Source organism: Dama dama, chromosome 27 (genome assembly GCF_033118175.1).
Source record: "Dama dama isolate Ldn47 chromosome 27, ASM3311817v1, whole genome shotgun sequence".
Classification (NCBI taxonomy): domain Eukaryota; kingdom Metazoa; phylum Chordata; class Mammalia; order Artiodactyla; family Cervidae; genus Dama; species Dama dama.
Genome location: NC_083707.1, coordinates 37,272,750 through 37,285,632, shown reverse-complemented (window position 1 = coordinate 37,285,632; position 12,883 = coordinate 37,272,750).

The window sequence follows — 12,883 nt, the reverse complement described above, 5'->3', positions numbered from 1 at the left end:
TCTTCTGTCCCTGGGATTCTCCAGGCAAGAACACTGGAGTGGGTTGTCATTTCCTCCTCCAGGGCATCTTCCCGGGTCTCCTGTATTGCAGGCAGATTCTTTACCTTTTGAGCTACCTTTAGTGTTTTTGTTGTTGTTGTTGTTTTTTAATGTCATGGTAATGTGGTAATGTGTCTGTTCTTTCAAAAATAACCTAACTCCCTTCTCTTGGGCCCAAAGTGAAAGTTACATTTTCTTAAAATTTTAGCACAAAGTAAGCAGAAAGTGTTAATAGCTCAGTCATTTCTGACTCTTTGCGACCCCATGGACTGTAGCCCACCAGGCTCCTCTGTCCATGGGGTTCTCCTGGCAAGAATACTGGAGTGGGTTGCCATTCCCTTCTCCAGGGGATCTTCCTGACCCAGGGCTGGAATCGGAGTCTCCTGCTTTGCAGGCAGATTCTTTACCATCTGAGCCAACAGGGAAGCCCCAAAGTAAGTAGAAAATCAAGGCAAAATAACACTATTCTATTCAGAGCACTTGTAGAGAAAGGACATTAACTTTTTAAACTGTGAGATCACACACTAGATAGCTGAGCGCATAATTAAAGGCATGGTGAGCCCTCAGCTAAAGTTCTCAAGTTCATTCTATGAGTTCCTTTGTATTACAGTTGTAAGAACATTTTGTTTCAGTGCAGGAGACAGCCATTATAGTTATCTCAATATCGTAAAATGTAGATTCCTTAACTTGTCATATTTACAAATATACACACTCCATTTAACTCAAGAGCAGTGTCAGAGTTTAGAAAATGATCTTCAGGAATGATTAGAAAATAGTCTCTGGGATACATAAGAACATGTCCAAATAACCCTCAGAGTAATTCAGTGAACATTCTGCTGTTGAGAACATTTTCCCACAAGCTGTTCTTTTATTGCTTAAAATAAGGAAATTATATGGAAAAGATGAATCGCAATATTTAAGGCAAGAGAAAATTTACCTTATCCATCATTACACCACACTGCAAGAGGATTGGAATTCCAGATACTTTGGAATAATGGCCAGGAAATGCAGGGCATGTTCAGTGGACATTTGGAGGATGAGAGCAAAAGTTCAGCTTGAGAGGAACAGGTGGGTGAGGGATTAGGCTGGAGAAGTATGTGTCGGTAGGTGATGATGACTCTATATTTCTTGCTGGGACATATAGACTTACAAGGACCAGGAGGCGTAACTGATGGATACTAGGCAGAGGAGCAGAATTACCAGAATATAGTTTAGAAAGACTATTTAGTAGCTTTGTGGAAGGTGGCTGGAGAGAGAAACAATATGAAAAAGACCTGTCAAGATGTAGTAACTTTGTAAAGCAATTGTCCTCCAATTAAAAATAAATGTGAAAACAGAAAGATGTAGTAACTGCGGGTAGAAATGATGGAGGTATGAATGAAGCAAGGATGATGGGAGATGGTCAGACACTGGAAAGAGGTTTGGTAGCTAAACCAAATGATATAGAAAGAGGAGTCCAGTAGGACTCGAAGGATGACCTTACCACTGCTCTAAGGACCAGAGACTCAGGTCAACTGCAAGGGAGGTTTGATCCTTGAGCCTTTTTTTTTTTATTATCTTTCTAAACCCCTTCTTCTTGTACAGAACCCTGAATGTAATGTCCTCATGCTTTTCATATTTTTTTCCAGCAACTAGTTCATTTCTTTTCTTTCCCCTAAGCCTACGAATACCATAGATATTCCCACTTATCCTGTGTAAGCTTTGTGAGACCTAGAGGCCAGTTCTTTCTTGAAGACATGGTAAGATGTTTCTAATTTTGCTGAAATTTTATGGGCAATGAAATTTTTATTTTGTTTTGTAACATCCCTGGAATAATATAAAAGTACTTATTCTATACATTTTACTGAGATTGAAAACATGTAGAAAAGGATAATATTAACAATAAACCTTTTTTTTTTTTTAACAATAAACCTTTTTAAATAAGGTTTTAAATATACTGACTTGGTCTTGAGTTGTCACAACAATCCTATGAAATAAGACTATGCAAACCCCATTGCACAAATGAGGAAACTGAGGCAAAGAGAGGTTATGTAGATTATCCAAGGTCACACAGGTGGCAAGTAGCAATTTGCATAATGTGAGTTCACAGGTGGCAGAGCTAAGATTTAAACCCAGGCTGTGGGACTACTGGTCACCTCTCTATACTATGTCATCTCCCAATACTAGTAGCATGATGTATTAGCTAGGGAGGGTAGATTTCTTAGAGAAATGCCATGATGTTGATCTACTAGTCAGAGATCAGAATAGCACTTCTGAGTCTGGGCATTTGGAGATTGGTAATGTTATATCTGTCATCACCAGCAAGGGGGAGGGAGGCGATTCTTATGGTTGCCTTTAATTGTCCTTGTTTACTGCCTCAAATCTTCTAAGGTTGCTGGTGAAAAGTGAAAATGTTAGTCACTCAGTTGTGTCCAACTCTTTGCAACCCTATGGGCTGTGGCCTGCTGGGCTCCTCTATCCATGGAATTCTCCAATCAAGAATACTGGAGTGGGTAGCTATTCCCTTCCCCAGAGGATCTTCCTGACTCAGGGATCAAACCTGGGTCTCCTGCATTGCAGGCAGACTCTTTACCATCTGAGCCACTGGGGTCCAATTTCAGGTAAAGTTACCCATGATTGTTGATGATGGTAAACAAATGGGAGGATATGATGGTATAAACTTGTCAAGTTCAGTTCAGTTCGGTCGCTCAGTCATGTCCAACTCTTTGCAACCCCATGGACCGCAGCATCACCAACTCCCAGAGTTTACTCAAACTCATGTCCATTGAGTCGATGATGCCATCCAACCATCTCATCCTCTGTCGTCCCCTTCTCCTCCCACTTTCATTCTTTCTGAGTATCAGGGTCTTTTCAAATGAGTCAGTTTTTCATATCAGGTGGCCAAAGTATTGGAGTTTCAGCTTCAACATCAGTCCTTCCAATGAATATTCAGGACTGATCTCCTTTAGGATGGACTGGTTGGATCTCCTTGCAGTCCAAGTGATGCTCAAGAGTCTTTTCCAACACCACAGTTCAAAAGCATCAATTCTTCGGCACTCAGCTTTCTTTATAGTCCAACTCTCACATCCATACATGACTACTGGAAAAACCATAGCCTTGACTAGATGAACCTTTGTTGGCAAAGTAATGTCTCTGCTTTTTATTATGCTGTCTAGGCTGGTCATAACTTTTCTTCCAAGGAATAAGGGTCTTTTAATTTGTTGAAGATGGTGATTAATATTTGGAGGTTGTCTATCCATCTATATCTATCTATCTGTCTATCCATTATTAATCTTCTAACCATCCATCCAACCTTCCCTCTGTCCCTATATATTCCCTGGCTTCTATATGCCATATGCTTTTTTTGACTCTATTTCTTTGTTTTTGAAGATTGACTCTTTCACATAATTAATTTAAAGGCTTGTAATACCACTGCTTTACAGATGAAGAAACTGAATCTAAGAACGAGTTGGATTCAGGTTCTCAAGCCTGAAGCCAAGGTTTATAGCCAAATTTATCCAATCCCAAAGTATATATCCTTTTCCCCTACCACATAGTTCCTATGCTGTTTTTAAAATTTGGGACTAGATATTCTACTTGTTAAACTAGATTATTGCTGGTTCAAGGTTTTTTTCAGATCATCCCTTTAATGATCTCTCCAAAATATATGCAAGTTAATATTTATCTTTTCCAATCCCGGTAATGGGAACTTTAAGTAAAACATTAATGGTCTACATAACTGATTCACTAAGAAGAAAATCTATTCAGTACAGGCAAGGAAGGGTGTTTACAAATGTTGCAGGAGATGCTAAAGATGAATATTGTTTCTGTTTCAGATGGATTGTATAGTCACATGCTCCTCTTATTCTTATTCTGTGAGATTTTCGAGAAAAGGTATGCAGATGAGATTGGAGTAGCAATGCCTAGTTTTCCATATACAACATAATTAGCATGTTAAAATAATTTTAATGCTAATATGCTTACTGTACAATGAATTAAAGTTCCATTTTTCAGTAACATCCTAGTTGAAGAGTGCCCAGCTTCTTTAGGTAGTAGGAATGAATGACCTAGGTAAGGTGTCTCACCTTTTATTCTCATACATTTACTTTATGTATCACTCAGAATGTCTGTTTACTGTGACAGTGAAAATTATCACAATATCATCTTGATAAATAGATGCAGAAGAGTAAAATATTTTAGAACACATAATTGTTTTCTTTATTTTCTTTTCAGGCTGATGATCAAAATAATCTTGCCCATCATAACTAAGCAGTTAGTATTGTCTTCATTCATGGCACCTCTAAGTGTAAATTACCTTACTAAAAATAGAAAACAATATAAAATGAATGAACACAGTTACAATATGCATCATGCATAATAGGAGCAAAATGAACTGCTAGCTTAATCCCGACCACATTGCTTCCATAGATCTTAGCTGGGGAGACTGAGGTTTTAGAAGAGTACTCTTTCAAGGATTTCTACCTGTTTTGGGCTAAAAATCAGGGTTTTCATAAACAGTGTTTTTTATTTTCTTTCTTTCCTTTTGGGGAGGATGGAGGACGAATTTCCTAAAAGTTCCATTCAGAATTTATTAAGCACCTACTCTTTAATAATAAAGGAATTTAATGTCATTAATAGGTATGACCTTTAAATTTTGTTCCAGAGGATGGCATTTACTGAAATTAGATTGTAAATTTCAAATGTGTAAACACATCTGAGCTGGGACTTTTATATAATTGTATTTCTGTTCTGCTTGCTTATTTGTATTTACCTCTGCCAACTCCTGTTAATTGGTTAATGTTTGTAAAGTCCTCTTGAGACGAAAAGCTAATGATGACAATACCATAGGAGGGCGTGGGCGGCTGCCCTGACAGCTGCTGGTGTCTGCTGGAGGGGTGAGCGCAAGGGCATGCCCGCGGGCTCCCGGGTAGTGAGGAACCCCGAAGAGTTCTTTGTCCCTGCTCCCCAAAGCCCTTTCTTCTCAACGCTCCTGCTTTGCCAAGTCAGTCTTTGGGTATAGTAAAATTCATCGTTCCTGCAAGTATAAGAGGAAGATTCTTCAAAGATTTTTACCCACTTACCACTAGAGTTTGCTGTAATGCAGTTGGAGAGCATCTGCTATTTCATTACAAAAGAAACCATAATAGTAATAGAAAAATATGAAAAGTTAAAAAAATATGTTGCTTTTAAAAATTAATTTTAAAAATTAAGGGCCTGTGTTTTATTATTTTATCTTTATTTTCTGCACTTTAAAGGGAGTCATATTTTTATTTATGTTCAGGTAATGACCGAGCGACTGAACTGAACTGAATCAACTGTGAAGTGGAGTGAAAGTCGCTCAGTTGTGTCCGACTCTTTGCGACCCCATGGACTATATAGTCCATGGAATTCTCCAGGCCAGAAAACTGGAGTGGGTAGCCTTTCCCTTCTCCAGGGGATCTTCCTAACCCGGGGATTGAACCCAGGTCTCCCTCATTACAGGCAGATTCTTTACCTGCTGAACCACAAGGGAAGCCCTTGTAGGATTGTATTTTTAATAAGTAGACTAAGAAAAATGTAATTATGAACTGAGAAAATTTTCCAGCATTTCTAAAACCTATATTCAAAGGGAAAAGAATTTTTAAAAAAATGTTATCTATTTAGCTAAAGTAGTTACTGAATTTTCTTTCAGTGCATGAGAAAGATATTTAGAGCTTCAAAGAATAGCATGATTCTCATGCTGGAGATTTTTTTTTTAAACACTACGTATGTGTGTGTGCTTGAGTGAGCTCAGTTGTGTCTGATTCGTTACAACCCCAGGGACTGTAGCCTACCAGGCTTCTCCATCCCTGGGATTCTTCAGGCAAGAATACTGGATTGTGTTGTCATTTCCTCCTGCAGGGGATCTTCCCAATCCAGGGATGGAACCCGTGTCTCTTGCATCTCCTGCATTGGCAGGCAGATTCTTTACCACTTGAGCCACCTGGGAAGCCCAAATACTACATATTCAATAGCATTATCATTTAGTATTATTAAATACTACATATTCAATAACTTCCGTTTAACATTAAATACTACATATTCAATAGCATTGTCATTTAATATTACTAAATACTGCATATGCAATAATATTACATGATAATATTGATTTTCTTTTTGTTGGCTTATGTGCCTGCTTTGTGTAAGATCTATATCTATTGTTTCCTGGATCTCTTCTAATCTTTCCTGTTAGCATTTCATAGTCACAACACTAGTTCACCTGACTGGCATCACAGCCCCCCTGGGGGCTCCCTCCTGGGGAGTGTGCAGTCGGTCCTGTGAGGGAAGTGGTGTCCAAGGGAACCCACATCATTGCCAGATTCCCCTCCAGAGACACAAGATTTTCTGCTATTTATCTTTAATCAGCTGGTGATCACCGTACTCCATAGAGAGTTTCAGAAGTGACAGAGCAGATACAGTTCCCATAGCACACAAATTGATCCCTTAGCAAGGAGCTACCTTGCTTTTTGCCCAGAATTGTACATTTTCACACCTGTTGTTGAAATTAAGGTTTGTTTCAAAGCTCTGCTGTACTTACTAAGGTCAACTTTTAAGTTCTCACAGGTTTTAAAACTTCTTATAAAATTAGAAGATCCTTCAGAGTAATCAGAACTACAGAAATAGTACAAAGACATTTTTAACATCAAGTTTTTCATAATCAAGCAAAATTAGAGAAAGTTGAATGCTCCAAAATGTAGACTAGCAAGACAAATAAACGCACAACCATTTAATGTGCATAATTGTGTGACCACGATGAAACATGCTTGTGCTATTGTATTATGTAAACAAAAAGCAGAACATAAAAGTTATAATAAAATATATTCTCAACCATGTAAAAGAATCACAGAAACTGAATGGAAGGAAATCAAAATGCTGAGTGATCATGTTCTTTTTTTTTTTTTGATCATGTTCTTCTTAATGGTTTTCATCATGAACAAGTGTTTTTCTTTTTCCCTCACTTTCTTTTTATTTATTTATTCTTTTAAAAATTTAATTTATTTTAATTGGAAACTAATTACTTTACAATATTGTGGTGGTTTTTTGCCATACATTGACATGAATCAGTCACGGGGATACATATGTCTCCCCATCCCAAACCCCCCTCCCGTCTCCCTCCCCACCCCATCCCTCTGGGCTGTCCCAGTGCACTGGCTTTGAGTGCCCTGTTTCATGCTTCAAACTTGACTGGTCATCTGTTTCACATATGGTAATATACATGTTTCAATGCTATTCTCTCAAATCATCCCACCCCTGCCTTCTCCCACAGAGTCCAAAAGTCTGTTCTCTACATCTGTGTCTCTTTTGCTGTTTTGCATCTGACTTGCTTCACTCTGTATAACAGGCTCCAGTTTCATCCACCTCATTAGAACTGACTCAAATGCATTCTTTTAACTAGCTGAATAATATTGCATTGTGTACATGTACCACAACTTTCTTATCCACTTGTCTGCTGATGGAAACCTAGGTTCCTTCCTTGTCCTGGCTATTGTAAACAGTGCTGCAATGAACATTCGAGTACATGTGTCTCTTTCAGATCTGGTTTCTTCGGTATGTATGCCCAGCAGTGGGAATTGCAGGTCATATGGCAGTTCTGTTACCAGTTTTTAAAGGAATCTCCACACTTTTCTCCACAGTGGCTGTACTAGTTTGCATTCCCACCAACAGTGTAAGAGGGTTCCCTTTTCTCCACACCCTCTCCAGTTTTTATTGTTTGTAGACTTTTTGATAGCAGCCATTCTGACTGGTGTGAGATGGTACCTCATTGCTTCACTTTCTTTTTAAAATAATTATTCAAAACATACCAAAATATAGAGAATGACATACAATAACAGGCATTTTTGTATCTGCATGAGATGTTGGATGCTAACTTTTTGTCTCATTTGCTTAGATATTTTTAGTTAATTTTTGGGATAAAGCATTTGACTTCTCTTTTCCTAGAGGTAATCACAATTCAGAGGTTAATGATATTTATATTTTTGCTACAGTTGTAATCATCTAGAAATAGCACATAATCTTATGTATATTTTAAGCTTATATGTAACAATAGTTGTATACATATCATTCTGCTCAAACAATATTTTTAAGATTTATTCATGGTGATGTATGTAGAGTCAGCTTGTTTTAAAATGCTATATAAGATCCCACTGTATTGATACACACTGTATTCACTCTCCCAGTAATTCTCTAAGTAGCATATCCTCTAAAATTGTTTTCAATTTTTTGCCCTTATAAAATCCTGCAATTAATATTCTTAAAACTCTTCTTGTACACAGAATCTCTCTAGGATAAACCTAGATGTGGCATCACTGGCTTGAAGATGTCTATGTCTTTCATTTTACCAAATTATCCTCCAGTTTATACTCCCAACAACTAAATACCCAATTCCTGTTTCTCTACATTCTCGTTAACACTTGATATTAGACTTTTAAATATTTGCCAAATGGATAAATATTTTAAAAATCTTTTAAGGGTCTTTATTTGCTTTTCCCTGTTTTTGTTGTTTAGTTGTGAAGCTGTGTCTGACTCTGACTCCATGTACTGTAGCCCTCCAGGCTCCTCTGTTAATGGAATTTCACAGGCAAGAACACTGCAGTGGGTTGCCATTTCTTTCTCCAGGGGATCTTCCCAACCCAGGGATTGAACCTGAGTCTCCTCCACTGGCAGGCAGATTTTTTACCACTAAGCCACCTGGAAGCCCCTTTGCCCTGCTTATTAGAGTTCAATATTTACTTTGGTGTGAATTGTATCCTGGTCCATTACTCTGTTAGGTCATTTGTTCTTGTCCTGTTGATTTTTCAACTTCATGATATCGTTGAGATACCAATTGTTTGTCAGTTATATGCACTGCACATGCATTTTTTCAGTCTGTAGATTGTCTTTGTATTTTAAGAGTTTCTTTTGGTGAACAGAGCTTTAGATTTTGGTGCAGTGAAATATATTAACATTTTCTTTAAAAGCTAATATCTTTTGTGTCTTGTTTAAAATATATTTCACAATACAATTGATATATTCTTTTACAACAATTTATTTTTTCATGCTGTGATGTAAAAATCTAAATTTATTTATCCCTTGTGTAGCTAATCATTATCCTGACATGATTTAGTAAGTGGTCTGTTGCTTCCACACTATGCAAAGCTGCCTCTATCTTAAGTCAACTTTTCAAATATGAGTGGGGTGCCTGTATATTAATCTTGTTTGTTCGGACGCTAAGTTATGTCCAACTCATTGGGACTCCATGGACTGCAGCTTGCCAGACCCCTCTGTCCCTTACCATCTCCTGGAGTTGGCTGGAGTTCAGGTCCATTGACTCGGTGATTCCATTCAACCGTCTCATATTCATCTTATTTGGTTACATTTTCACCAACATTTTTGTGTGGTATAGCTGACTGAGTAAATTTGAGGGCAATGCTAGCACGGGACACAGAGAAGCTTAAATCGTTGGAGAACGGGGAAATCCTGCAAGAAAATGGAGGAGCTAGTGAAGCTCACGGACAAATTGTTCTTCAGAGTGATTAGCATCTCTGAGGACCTCTGGGGGCCATCCTGACCTGTTTGCCCTCAGTGACGCAGCCTAAGTATGAGGGCTGGTGGCTGAACTGGCTTCTGGAGATCACCCAGTCCTAGTCCCACAGTCCTTGGCGGGGCAGGATTCCAGCAGAAGAGGAAGTGATGGTGTGGCCACTTCACTCATACGTCCACTGAATAGGGGATGCCATCCTCTGTCTTATAAACGCTTTCAAAAGTGATCAAAATCAGTGATAGCACCTCCGAATGTGACTCTTATTAAATGCAAAATGAAGTCACTCAGTCATGTCCGATTCTTTATGACCCCATGGACCATAGCCTACGAGGCTCCTCCATCCATGGGATTTTCCAGGCAAGAATACTGGAGTGGGTTGCCATTTTCTTCTCCAGGAGATCTTCCCAACCCGGGGATTGAACCCCGGTCTCCCACATTGTAGGAAGACGCTTTACCATCTGAGCCACCAGGGAAGTTGAATGCAACTCACATTTAAAAGGGCCTACTCCAACTAATAAAAATAAATGAAAAAAAAAAATAAATAAAAGGGCCTACTGTGTTCTGCTGTGAGAGAGAGGGATCGTTAGGTCTCTGCAGAGGTTTGCTTAGTAGAGAAGATGGGTGAACACAGGCAGCCTTAACACAATGGGAGGCTTGCTGTAACAGTGATATGAACAGATGCTGTGGGAGCAAAGGTGAAGGAATAAAAAATCAGTTGATTCAGATGAGGGGAGTGAAGCAGTGGGGAAGCTATCCCAGAGGCTGCCGTGAAGAATGACTAAGATGTGGAAAGAAGAGTAAGACCTCATTCTCTAGGTGATTCAGACCCCCACTCAGTAACCCACTGGAGCTGAAGTCCAGGGTGTAGAGGAGGTAAGGCTGGACTCAAATTGTGAGAGACCTGGTGTACAATATTTACCTTCATTTGTTTCGGAGGTGTTTCCTCCTCTAAAGTTACAGAGATTGACCTTTTTCTTTTCCCCACTTGATCTTATTTTAAATTTACTTTTTATTTTAAATTATACTATCTAAGGTAATTCTAAGATATACCTATCTAAAGGTAATAATGTCTAAGGTATTTCAGATAACCTAGGATGTTAATAATCAAGACCCATAGTCCACAGATGCATAGCAGGGATGTGGGATTTTGGTCCAGTTTCTGCTCTTAGAGAAGTAAAGGAAAAGGCAGTTCTATTTTTAATTTTTAAAGGAAACTATAAGTTTTTTTAGGGCTTCCCTGGTGGCTCAGCAGTAAAGAATTGCTCTGCAATGCAGGAGACCCAGGTTCAATCTCTGGGTTGGGAAGATCCCCTGGAGGAGGGCATGGCAACCCACTCCAGTATTCTTGTCTGGGAGAACTCCACGGATAGGGTAGCCTAGAGAGCTACAGTCCATGGGGTCACAAAGAGTCGTACATGTCTGAGTGACTGAGCGGCAGCAGCAGCAGAATGTTTTCCATGGTGTCTCACCAACTTACAGTCTCACCAGCAGTCACAGGGGTTCCCTTTCCTCCACATCCTCACCAGCTCTTGTCTCTTGTCTTTTTGATGCAGCCATTCTGACAGGTGTGAGGTAATATCTCATTGTGGTTTTGATTTTCATTTTCCTGATGTTTGAGCATCTTCTCATGTGCCTGTTGGCCATCTGTATAGCTTCTTTGGAAAAACATCTGTTTGGTTCCTCTATTTTAAATCAGATTGTTTGATTTTGTTACTGAGTTGTATGAGTGCATATTTTGCATATATTTGAATATTAACCCCTTTTCAGTGGTAAAGAAAATGACGTTATGTGTCAACTCAGTAGCTGCTTACATTTGGATTATATTTTGATTCCTTTTAAAGTTCTTGCCATATGCCTAATTTTCCTTAATAGTTAACTTAGCCAGTGAAATAAGAATCAACCTAATTGGTTTGCTCTAATGTAATTATGGGGAGAAATAAGAGATTTTAAAATTCTAGTTCATAAAAATAACTCAGGAATATAATTTTTAGTTGACTGTTATAAATATATAATACTAGGCTCTTTATCCCTGAATGAGATAGAGATAGAATCAGCAAGACTCTACAGTTCTACTATGACAATTTCACATCACAAGCTATTTATGCTACTTGTGATTTTCTGAAAGAGATGCTAATAAGACTTGTAAAGTAGTGTGCTTAGCATTTTACTCAAAAATAATGATTTCATTCCTCACCTTTATTTATAATCATTGCAAAGTTATTAAAAGGAACAAGATGGGACGCTTTTCTTAAATGGGTGAAGCTTATTAGAATACTTTCTAGACTGTAAGAGGGAGACACTGTGAAGAGTGGGGCTGAAATCTTTAATATCATGTATAAAATTATGTGTATGCTAGGCCCCCAACTCATAGGAGAATGTGTGCTATTCTGGTTTTAGTTTTAAGTAACAAATCAGAGTAAATATGACAATTTATTGCCATGCTAGTCAGTTTTACTTGTTGTTCTTTTATCCAATATATCTATCCCTTTATATCTATATCTATTTACTTACCTACCTACATATTTTGGTCCTACTGGGCATTGAATCAAAATACAGAAAAACATAGTATCTAGTTTCTTTGGTCATTGCCTTTTCTACTTTTGCTTGCCTGATGTGGGTACATATGTCTTCTTTAATGTGGGTCATCTCTGGTGCGAATTTGTGAGCCAGAAATGCCCTGATCATTTCAGGCATTGATCAGATCAAAAATCTGATCATCTGTGGTAGTTCTGAAAATGTGAATAAATGGGGATTAACTTTTCACACCACCTACTGCAGTCGGATCCCCTGAAGATTTGAAACTAAATTGCAGAAGTGGGTGAGTGATGTATGAATATAATGTGATGTTTTACTCATGTTTCTTTGTCTTCAATACTTAGGTACCTGAATGTTTGTGAAATAAGGCAAATTCTGAAAAATATTAATAATCTTTCTAAGGCTATTTTTGGTACACTGTAGGTTTAAAACCATTCAGTACATTTAGGAGGAAGACATTGCAATTATTTTGCTGATTGGTTGAAACTTTACAAAAGATGTTATACGAGATGGGATTCAAAGAACTGAAATTGAAAATTGGAAGGAAATACTATTATGGGATGGTTCTAGGCTTTGAGAAATGAGCAGAAAGACTCCATGTCTCACACGAAGTTATTTCATTAAGTTGGTCTTTAGGTATTAACCAAATTTTAGAAGTAGAAGCCAGAAAGATATACATGTATTTTAAAGTATAGGGTAAGAATGATGACTTGCAGGAAAAGCAAAGCAAAGCAAAACAAAAACCCAAACAAATAAAAAACAAACAAATACAACAAATTAGGAGAGGAAATT